The sequence below is a fragment of the Argopecten irradians genome, chromosome 1, assembly GCF_041381155.1.
Source record: "Argopecten irradians isolate NY chromosome 1, Ai_NY, whole genome shotgun sequence".
Classification (NCBI taxonomy): domain Eukaryota; kingdom Metazoa; phylum Mollusca; class Bivalvia; order Pectinida; family Pectinidae; genus Argopecten; species Argopecten irradians.
Genome location: NC_091134.1, coordinates 3,008,406 through 3,020,761, shown reverse-complemented (window position 1 = coordinate 3,020,761; position 12,356 = coordinate 3,008,406). Strand labels below are relative to the sequence as shown.

The following is a 12,356-nucleotide window of genomic DNA, read 5'->3' as shown; positions in this document are numbered from 1 at the left end:
TGTCTCCAACGGTTGTATTGGCTATTTATTGATACATTATGCATTTAAGCATTGAAGTCACTATTTTTTAATTTCATCGGGGTATGAAAGGCATTTTGTTTGCAAGCTGTGTGAATCCGCGTAGCGGATTCTCACAAAAATTTGCAAACAAAACTGTTTAAAAAATAGTGACTTCAATACTTATAATTAATTTTCCAGGCTACTTTATAAAAAGAAATACGTTCACACGTACGATTCCATTGATTTTTTCCAAGAGATTATTTTTTTTCAAAATCAATAATTATGCAACGTCAATGTTTCTATTGTGACGTCACGATAACGTCGGGGTTCCGCACCACTCTCGGATTTTTTTTCATCGTGGAATGAAAAAAGTGAATAGGCCAATCAGAAAGCCAGAAATATTTTATATTGAAATACTATTTTCGCAATTTCCAGAGGAAATGTTGTGATCGTGAAAATTCCATCGGTGAACTTATCAAAAATCGGTCAATCGTATTACTCTTACAGTCAAAGTGCATTTTTTTTAAATGTGTAAAAACTGAATTGTTTTCGTTGCTATAAAAATCACGATTATTTGACCCGCGACTGTAACATGTTACTCGGTACCACCCCTATTCACGTAACCTTACGGATAGGTGTACACAACAAAATTAATGTAACATTAGACTCGTTATATGTTCAAATTTCAATAATCATACCTGAAAATTCTACTGCATATCCAGCAATTATATCCGTTTTTTATAAACTTTTTTTTTTACATTTCATTTTCAGATTTGTATATTTCATCTAGACACAAAAAAATTATGACATATCTGTGACTGTTACAAAAGCTTTTCTTCACACGTCTATATATTATCTTCGTTCGACATCAAAATTACTGAGCTTAAATACTGATAAAATTATCGGATATCAACGGGAAATGTCAATCTTAATCTCCGGATGGATGAGGAGAGAGGATTAAATTTTCAGATGTTTGAGGAGAGATGATAAAATCTCCGGATGGAATAGGAGAGAGGATTAAATTTCCAGATGGATGTGGAGAAATCTTCGGATGGTTGAGGAGAGAGATTAAGTCCCCGGATGGTTGAGGAGACAGGATTAAATCTCCGGATGGATGTGGAGAAATCTCCGGATGGATGAGGAGAGAAGATTAAATCTCCGGATACATGTGGAGAGAGGATTAAATATCCGGATGGTTGAGGAAAGTGGATTAAATCTCCGGATGGATGAGGAGAAATCTCCGGATGGATGAGGAGAGAAGATAAAATCTCCGGATACATGTGGAGAGAGGATTAAATATCCGGATGGATGAGGAGAGTGGATTAAATCTCCGGATGGATGTGGAGAAATCTCCGGATGGTTGAGGAGAGAGGATTAAATCTCCAGAGAGGATTAAATCTCCAGATAAATGTGGAGAGAGGATTGAATCTCAGGATAGATGAGGAGAGAGGATTAAATCTCCAGATGGATGTGGAGAGAGGATTTAACTCGCCTTCAGAGACCACAGCCATTGACATGGCTCTATATGTTTCTGCTGCGACTCACAATTTACGATGTCTTCATCGACTCAAAAGCGTGTGACAAAACAAAACATGCTTGAAAGTATTGCAAATTGTAAACGTATCTGAAAACGCTTATTTCATTTTTTAATTGACTAACTTGTCATCTGCATATTATTTTCTTTTACATTTAGATGTAAGCTAGTATAGTATTATTGGAATATTCTACTCGGTAATGACACTTCTATTCAACGTACTATACGATAAGTTTTAGATATAGATACATATATTCTAATTTGAAAGCTGAAATGAATTAATTCATGATTAATTAAGGGAATATTAGTTCATGAATGATTAATAAGGTCATTCACTGAACCCAGGTTCCTGTATGAGTGACAGATTTGCACTGCGATATTTTTTACTTAATTCTGTGATCTTTGAATCAATAAAAATGTATGGAATACACCTAATCTTCTAATATTTCTAATCCTTACAATCTAAACGAAATCAACAAGAACATCTTTGATTACGAAAGCCGTGTAACAGTTTCTACTGTCACACTTTTGGCTGTGTAATATGTCAATCATGTCGCTTTATATAGCACATACAATAAACAAACTTTCTTTCATACCTACAGGTGTAATACTGGCTGGTCTCTCATACCTACAGGTGTAATACTGGCTGGTCTCTCATACCTACACGTGTAATACTGGCTGGTCTCTCATACCTACAGGTGTAATACTGGCTGGTCTCTCATACCTACAGCTGTAATACTGGCTGGTCTCCTATGCCTACAGATATAATACTGGCTGGTCTCTCATACCTAAAGCTATAATCCTGGCTGGTCTCGCTCATACCTACAGCTATAATACTGGTTGGTTTCGCATACCTACAAGTGTAATACTGGCTAGTCTCTCATACATCAGTGTAATACCGCTGGTCTCTCATACTATACCTGTAATACCAGCTGTGTAATACCTGCGGGTGTAATGCTGGCTGATTTCTCATACCTACAGGTGTAATACTGGCTAGTCTCTCAATCCACACATGTATACGGCTGGTCTCTCATAACTACCTACAGGTACACATAATGTTAGCTGGTCTCTCATACTGTGTAATACTGCTGGTCTTCATACCTACACATGTAATGTTGGCTGGTCTCTCATACCTACAGGTGATACTGGCTCTCTCATACCTACATGTGTAATACTGGCTGTCTCTCATACCTACACGTGTAATACTGGCTGTTCTCATACCTACAGGTGTAATGCTGGCTGGTTCTCATACCTACAAGTGTAATACTGGCTGGTCTCTCATACCTACAGGTGTAATACTGGCTGGTTCTCATACCTACAGGTGTAATACTGTCTGGTATGTCATACCTACAGGTATAATACCTACAGGTGTAGTACTGTCTGGTCTCGGGCAATACACTGTTGATGTCTGAGGCTGTATTGCATGACTTCCCATTCCAAAATGCAAAAAAATCATAATAGTAAAATTGCTTTAAAATGTCGAGATATAAGAGAAAAATTCTCTTTTATATGTGGATATGAAAGATAGAGATATTCGACCCTCAGGATCACAAATTGTTAGAAAACCCTCGGCAAGCCTGCGTTTTACAACATTTCGTTTGCCCTGCAGGTAGGGTGTATGAATTGTACTTGCTACCTCAATTGCATTATCGTAAAAGGCGACTAAATTAAGGATCTTGTAATTTCTTTCTTCCTAACCGCCTTTATTCTTCCTAACGTCTCCATCTTTTGGCCTTTTGTTGAGCGCTCGCCCGTGTGAGGTAGGCTCTGGGCTCTGTTCTCTGGCCGAGACACACCAAAGTCTATAAAAATGGTAGTTTCTGCTCCTGCTTAGCGCTCAGCATACCGGGACTGGTTTGCCCGTTGTCAGTATAATGTGACCGGATGGGGTGTGTTGCTTGGTGTCTTCGGCGGCATACTTCAGTGATATAGTACTATAAAATGGGTAAGATTTCCACTAAACAAGAAAACACAACACAAACATACCTCAGTCTCCCAAAACACGCACCTTGCACTTCACACACGTTACACACCGCATACATGGGAGGCCGTCCTTACATGATCCTGGCCGTTAATAGGACGTAAATTTAATCAAACAAACAAACAACATTTTGTGACCCTCGGGTAGAATATCTCTCTCATTCATATATTCATATCCAAATATGAAGAGTCTTATGGTATTCCACGTGTATGGTTTGGCGTATATCTCAAGCAATGGCAATTGGAAACAATTACCCGAAGGCAATAATGTGTTTGGTTGAAGATTACGAAATGACCTCTCTGTGAACAAATTGTTTTGACATGAACGCACGGAATACAGTCCTCACACATTAATCTGGTTGACAGAGTTTCCTAATCATGTTTGTTGTAGCAACATGATAACAATATATGGTCCGATCTGATTACCGTGTGAATTGCACATATAATAGACGAGGAGAAATGTAGCTACCAGGGTTCGAACTCAGGACCTTCAGATACCTGTCGGACATTCTAAGGTTTGAGTTTCCTGATCACTGATGATCACCACGTGCCATACCTATACCGTGAATCTCCGATCTAATACAGAACAAAACAGACAAGTGTACTTTTATCTGGAAATGTGATTACAGTGCAGCTGTCTCATCAAATCATAAAATGACAGCTATAATAAACCAAGTCTTACAGAATATTATTTTCCCTAATTGGATCTTCTCCCAATCTTGTCGTCTAGGATACTCTTGTTTCGTCAAATACAATCAACCGATTCCATTTCATCACTTGTATCCTGTGAAAGCAATTATATCTATTACAGAATTCACGAAACACTTTAAGTATAGAAGCAAATTTAAGCTGATGAAGTAGATCATTTTGATGTAAACAAACGTCACAATGATGCTGCCTCACAGCGATACCGACCCAGAGTGTGTCGTACTTCTGTGGTCTATTCTGTGAAGAAGTTCTATAAGTTGAATATTGAGTTGAATGTGATACGTATTATATGTGGTAATACGAAACCAGCATCTATCTGATCGGCGAGCTGGATAGCACAAGGAAGAAAGAGCAGTTTGATAACGAGCAGACCTACAAGCCTTATTCAGATTTATAGAAAGTAAATGCACAGTCAGAGAAGCGTGTTTCTGACGATGTAGATTAGAAGACAGCTGACCTGCCATCTACACTAAGGTAAAGGTGCTTTACTACAACATTGTCGATATCGGATCCGCGCATCAGTTTCAGTTATATCAGTAGGCAACCCTTAATAGTCAGCATACTTTAGTAGTTCACGCTTTAATGTGACTGAAATGAGTTATTTCGAATGAATTTTTTTGGTCAAAAAATCTGTTCATTGTCTCAACATCCAGTCTTGAGGATTCAATATGTACTTGGATGAAGCAGCAAGAACTGATCAGAACAGACGATATCATCATTAACCTTCAATAACTGAAGATCTTATGTACCTACCTGCATGGTAGGTTTTGAGAAGAGTCGAACCTCATAGTTTTGCTTTCAATTTGATGTAGGGTTGTAGATGGTACATGTTATTAAGTTTCCTCTGTGGAGAAAATAATCGACAAAATATTTCTCGGGAAGCGACGTCTTTCAAGCTATTTAATCACCGTTCGATATATAATATTGACTAATTGGGATTGAACTATAAGCTTAAGGCTTTAATTATTTACCCAGTAAGGATTTCTGACAGACCCGACTTACAAGGTATCGACTCACTTTCCCATTCATCCAAATTCAAAGCTTTAATCCATTGTATCTGTGCTTAAGGATATAGGAAACAATCTGTATCACAAAGACAGAGTCTGTCTGCAGCAAACAAACTCTCAATTGGAAATCGTTTTCCTTTTTATTCCAGTTACATGTACCCTTTCCAGTCATTTTCGTCCCAATACACAATTGGTTCCAGATTTTGTGTAGAGGCAGCACGATCCCCTATCCGTACAAATGAAGAAATCGTCGAGGAGTTATCGCTTTTTCCTAATTTAACATGAAACTGGTTAAAAATAATCCATTTTTGTTGATACATTGGAACAATTGTATCGGTTTCTGATTAAAACAAGAACCATCTTTTCACTTTGTTTCATAATGACCTTCCTGGTGTCCCTTATCATCCATGTACTTCAGTTCAAATGTATTTTCTGGTACCCCTTTTGCTCCGTATATTTCTGTTCAAATGCATATTGTCGATATGACTTCATCAACTGAAAACGACAGTCTTTGCAATTGGCAATAATAACATCGTTAAAAAGGGGATGCATGACGTTGAATCCGATTAAATCTCATACTACGTTAAGGAGAATCCTGGCGACCATTTTTGTGTTCCAGATGGTGAGGAGATGTCCTTGAAGAGAGTTTCAGGGTAATATCACATGTAGCAAATCTATTTTTTTGGGGCTTCTTCAATTTATTTTGTCCACTGGCTACATAGATATGATAGTTTAGATGGCAGTAAGAAATTAATTTTAAAAATGAATATTACTCATTATTAATGATTTTAACACGTGTGTTTTATTTCTCAGCCTTCGTGGAACCAATAGTGACGGTACAAATAGGCTTAGTACAATGCAAGTGCTGCTCCTAAGGGATATTTTTATTTCGACATACATTAATGAACATTTCTCACAAAAAAGTGAAGAAATAATGATTCATTAGGCGACTTATAAACAACTAATCATGAACATATTTTGTAGGGGGGATTTTACTACTAGCTTTTTCTTCCTGTTACAGAAAAATGTTGATGGGACAAAAACGCAACGATAAAACATCCCAGCTTTTCCGAAAAATTGATTATTTTTGTTTTGTTGTTGATCATTTTATCGTTCAGATATAAAATAAATAATAGATAATGTGTACTTTTGATGTATTCCCCATTATTACAGGATTCATGAGGTGAGTTCATGTTTGAAATGTATTATAATAAATAGATCATTATATATATCTACTGACATGGTCGACCACAAAGTGGCTTCTGCGACAATATCCTAATACTTTTGTTCGTCGGTAACAGTTAGATATATAGAAAGCCTTATTCATTTAAAGTCGAAGTGTCTTCCTTAAAGTGTGACACTGAGGCCATTACACAGTGTATATTACTACACAAAACGTCGTTGATTGAGATGCACTGCTCTCCTAACACGACGCTGATTGAGCTTCACCACACTCCACTTGTCGTATCCTCTGTACTCTTATCTCACCGAACTCTGTTTGGGCGTTGAAATCCGACAGCCTTGGGTTCTTGAGACTGTTTTTTGTCCCTGTCTGTCGTTTCCATTAGCCTTACTACTGACACGTGTTTATTACAACGGCTAGCCGCAATGTCATTTTAGTTGAAATATTTCTAGACTGCACGAGAGGCGGTCACTACCCTGGTGAGCGTTGAAATGACTCTGTGTAATCGTATATATCACAATCACTGAATCCTAAATATAATGTTTTATGTAAAACAATTGACAAAGGCGTCGTCCAAAGGCGGGAATGTAAGCATAGACCGGTACATTTCTTATATCAATGAATAATACAGCCGTCAAAAATAGATGCTTCAGAGACCTGTCTTAAGGCTCATATCAGAATATGTAACAATGTTCTTGCTTAATTCATTGCCCTAATAAAGACTTTTGTAAACACTTCATTAGTTTAATTACACTGCAAACCTTAACCTTCATAAACTCGTGATAAAGTTAATTAATTACATCAGCTAGCACACGTCTTAATTCTGCTTTAATGCTTATCAGAGCATTCAAAATGTCCTTGATAACCCCTTACTTTGAGCTTTTCAGAACAAGTCATCTACCTTAGTTTTATTTGAAATGAAACGATTTTCTTTTTAAATCTTTTTTTATAGATTATACGTAGTGATGACACTAATTCTCTAGCTGAAATATTGTAGCACTGAAGACTTCTAGACAGAAAAAAGATGTCGGTCAAAAACGTATCGTAAAATGTCTGCAAAAAACCTATCGTAAAATGTCTGCCAAAAACGTATCGTAAAATGTCGGCCAAAAACGTATCGTAAGATGTCGGAAAAAACCGTATCGTAAGATGTAGGTCAAAAACGCATGGTAAGGCGGACACGTGTTCTTGTTCTGTGAGTTTGTTACTACAGTAAGTATTTCATTTGAGTTCATAAAAAACACATACCAATGTCCTTGATAAATTATTGGTTAGAAATGTTTCATAAGAATTAATCAGAACAAGTTACCTTGGCCGAATTACTTAACCTTCTTTAAATTACAGTGATACCGACTGTGTTGTCATGTCAAATGTGCTATTGTATTCCTTTAACGAAAGTGTTTTCCGTGATAAAGGTCTTTTATAGATGAAATGAAATGAAAACGTGACCTGAAGCTATCCTTCTAAGTCTAACACACGGATAGACATGCGGAGTTCCAATATTTGACCTTGCTCTTCTAGAAATCACACTCATTTCTGCGCCGTGTGACGACCCTGATGATCAGATTGTGCTAAGGAGGTTAAAAACACGACACTTTCCATCTGATATCCATATTGACTGTGTGTTAACATCTCAGTTTTTTATGATACATGACAATTAATGATGGAAGTTGCTAGATTTACGATATAGTTTCAAACAACGAGTGCATTAATTTCCCCCTTAATGTACCGACGTACGTCTAGTATGGTCAAGTTGGCGAATGTAGTGGTCAATATACACTGTCACCAGCTCTACATCTGTTTACGGTAATAGTCAAGTGGGTATGGGGTTGATATTTATTATCTCACCCTGCTTACTAATTGTGACTGATGATTGTTAGGTTTAAGATCATAATCGGAGGTCGGAGGTTTCTTAGATAACTACTACTGTATTTTAATATCTACAGCCTCTCAAAACATATAGACATTTATGATTCACAGCAACACATTAAGTTCATAATTATTCCAACACATTTCTAACACAGTAATTTCTTAATATTGCGTGAATATACAAAAATTGTATGCTCGATCATTAGGAAATGAATTTATAGCGGATATTTATTTTACTTTCTAGTACATATGTTCGGTTTTGTGCTTTGCATTTCAACACATTTCTAGTGTATATTTGTATGTTGGTATTGCCACTTTATTAAAATAGCAAAACACAAACTTGTATTTCAATAACCGCTTGATTGCATTATAGCTATTTCGTTCTGTTTTACTGATTCCAATGCGTTTAGTTTCCCTTATTCTTCTTCCGATCTTCTCACGATAAAACAATTATGGTTAGCGAATCATTATCTTGTTTATAGCAATATAAACGACATCCACAATTCCGACATTCCTGTATCAAAAATGCATAATTCATGAAGCATTTTTAATTTAAAGCCTGGCTTTTGCATGTGATATATTTTGACACATTGTATTTACTGTCAAGGATACGAATAGAGACATCGTTTAAGTGATATAAAGATGCATTCAAATATAAATTACATGTTTTACTGCATTGAAAATAGAATCTCGTTATTTCATACACGATAGTAAACGTTTAAGGGAGTCGAATGTGCGTTTATTTATGTCGTCAAAATAGCATAAGTTAATGCGAGCTTCATTAGTTTCTTTCATGTGAATTCTATTAGCATACCGATATTATAGTTATAAATATTTTGCCGCGTTTACATTTTAGCTCGAAGTTGCTCCAGCTGAGGAGGAATCGGTTCTAACTGTCCGTCATTACGACAGAAAGTGCAGCTACCGCAATAATTTATAATCACAATAATATATTTTACAATACAAAATGACAAGATAACCGCTGAAAATAAAAGTTTAAGTGCACATAGCATTTGACAGTATTAACGGTACCACAAAACAGCTGATTGGTTCAAAGATTCAGCAGCAACCAAAGGACGTTTCATGATGGATGGATTATTCAATAAAATCAAATTGTTTTCTTAATTTTTTTTTATGTTTTTCATTGCTGCTAACCAAGCATAAATAAATATAGGATCTTACATGAGTGTTCATTTCATATGAGATTTTATCAAACGAGTCTAAGAAGTTTTTATTTTGCGAGCCTTGGCGAGCAAAAATTAAAACTTCGAGACGAGTTTCATAAAATCTCATATGAAATGAACACAAATTTAAGATACATTTAATCACATATCTACAAATGCATACATAACAAAGAATTTTGCGAAATCACTGAATATCAGGCGTATTATGTGATAAATAGAAAATATCAAACTGAAAAAAAATTAACCATATTATTTATCTTCAATATTTCCTATCGGTCGGTAACTAATACATTGAAATTAGAAATAGCTTTCAGCAGTAAATGTACACCACTGCAAGTAAAATAGATCCCATAATCATGGTCTAGTTCTGTATGTAAAATGAGAAAGAAACCAGTATCAATTGTTGATATGTAATCTTTCGTTATCAGCTTTTATTTTGTTTACCACAAACGACATTAAACCCACAAAGACATTAATTATTCACCCGTCAACCTTAGTACTTACAACTTAAAACACCGCTCGCCAGTCTGCCATGAGTCTGGGTCATTTCTCTAGTGAACATGGTCTCTTCCGCAATACTAAAGGATAAATAACTATTACCGTAACGATACTCTGGAGTATAGTATAATCTATGTCGTAAAATGTTTAAGTTTCAAAACGTTTGTTTGTCTTTAGATGCATGCTATTTAGGGGTCAAATGAATGATAGATTTGCATATCCGACATGGTGTCGATATTCAAAATATTTATGAAAGCATAAAGTAATAAAATAATCCCCAAAAGAGATCTGTATTTCACATTTGTTAAATCTCTAGTTCTTTTGGAGATAGAAATCCCCAAAAGAGATCTGTATTTCACATTTGTTAAATCTCTAGTTCTTTTGGAGATAGGAAGCGATGCTATAACACAGGACCCGTATTAACACTGTGCCATTTAACGTAGATACATGTATAATGAAATAAGGCTAAGTTGTCATTGTCGTCTCGATTTCTCGAAGCAAAAAGGTACCAACCTCAGTCAAAACGAAAGTTTTCTCCTAAAATACAATGTCCGGTAGTTATTATTTTTTTAATTTGTCGTCATCATGAATGTCTCTATATAAATAGTGTGTCATGATCTGGATGTCGATCAAGATTACTCTTGTTTGTTTGATTATTTTAACGTCCTATTAACTACCAGAAGGGCAATGGCTCTACAAAGACATGACGAGGATACGATGGGACTATGATGCGACGAAGCGAGGACGCAATTGCGATAACAATGACACGAATAATTACGCTAATAAATGATAATTTCACGGGACAACGCAAATCATTTGATACAATTTCGAAAAATCATGAAATCGACAAGCAACTTTACGGTGTTCATAATTATTTTTGTTTGTTTTGCTTTTATCTTAGTAAACAGTTTATATTCAGAATATAAAAATGAAACTTAAAACAAGTTACTTATTTCCTGTTCGTCTCAAAAAACAATACATGGTACTAACTGTGTAAGTTGCTATGAAGGTTTCTTGCGCTCGCCATGGAGCAATACTAGTAAATCATCTTCGGATTGACCAACTTTCATGTCATCCTACGACCAATTAAGGTAATTAATCAATAATGTGGAGCCCTATAATTAATTACAATGTATCATTTTATAAGGATAATAAAGAGATATACAATGTAGATAATATATGAAATTATTCTTACCTGATCAATGGTGTTTTCCGACCTTGGAGTCTAATGACATCAACACAATCAAGAATATCCAAAAGCAGTAGGACACTGTAATGGCCTCTCACGGTCAACAACAAAATTGTTTTACCCTGCAGACCGAAAGTGCAAAGACAATGGAAGGGAGGCGACAAATCATCAATTGATATGTCTAAGTAACAAAAAAACCTCAAGTTGGTGACATCTTCATGATAGATGGCATGTGTATAATCGACCGGTGTTATAGCAATGCTTCAAAATCAACGTGTCTTCTCAGCAATATTCTAAAATGAATTGAACAGTGTATGAATCTTTAACATGTAAATATATACACAATCAAAAGTTAGTCTATCTTCTCAAGTATCCACGAGAAAAGTCACTGCTTCCCGAAATTTGAATTAAATCACTGTGTGTACCCACAAACATACACCACATCTAGAGAATTATAAAGTTCTCATGCACTAAATACACACACAAATGTACCTGTATACAGTGTTATCCAGGTACTGCTATATTGGTTATTCTCAGGAGATCGTTATACCGCCAGTCCTCTATTCCTATTGATTGTCAAAAAGCCGCGTCGCCTAGTTTACTTACTGGTATATACGCTGCTCAACACAAGGTATTGCTATCTGAGAGTCGCCGTCAGACACTGCGATACTAGACACAGAGACAAGCGCTATCACAAACAATTTATATAATGAACCCTATTGTACTGTATGACCCGTTAAGATTGGAAAGTAGACAAACATTTATGGTGTTGGCACCTCAATTATTTTTTTCCTTTTAATTTGTTTTAATTTACATTTGATTTTGCGTATACATTTTCATCCCTGCAAGTAGAACTCCAGAGTTGTACGTATATGCTGCTCGTTAAAGGCGACTAAATTTAAGATCTAATCTGTTCTCTTCTTCCTAACTGTCTTTCTTCCTAATGTCTCCCTTGACACCGCCTCACTTTAAGCATTGACTGAAGCATTCATCTCTGTGGGGAAGGCTCTAGGTTCTGTTCCTGACGGAAAGATACCATTGAACTTTACTAAATGGAGTGGCAGTATGTGATCAATAGCACTATTAATATAATATTATATGGGCGAGAACTTCACTATTACAAGGAGACACAATATACCGCAGTCTCCAAAATCACACATGTACTCATCACATGTCGCATACAGGGACATTTTGCATACTTTTG

General features: G+C 36.0%; 1 protein-coding gene across 1 annotated transcript in view; it reads right to left on the bottom strand.

Moving 5' to 3' along the window:
- LOC138315229 (neprilysin-1-like) overlaps nucleotides 1-11,756 on the bottom strand; it is a 44,344-nt gene extending 32,588 nt beyond the window's left edge. The window contains exon 1 of the mRNA XM_069256092.1: nucleotides 11,159-11,756. The gene's annotated coding sequence lies outside the window, so the exon portion shown is untranslated. The remainder of the gene's footprint in view (nucleotides 1-11,158) is intronic.
- Nucleotides 11,757-12,356: the final 600 nt, after the last annotated feature.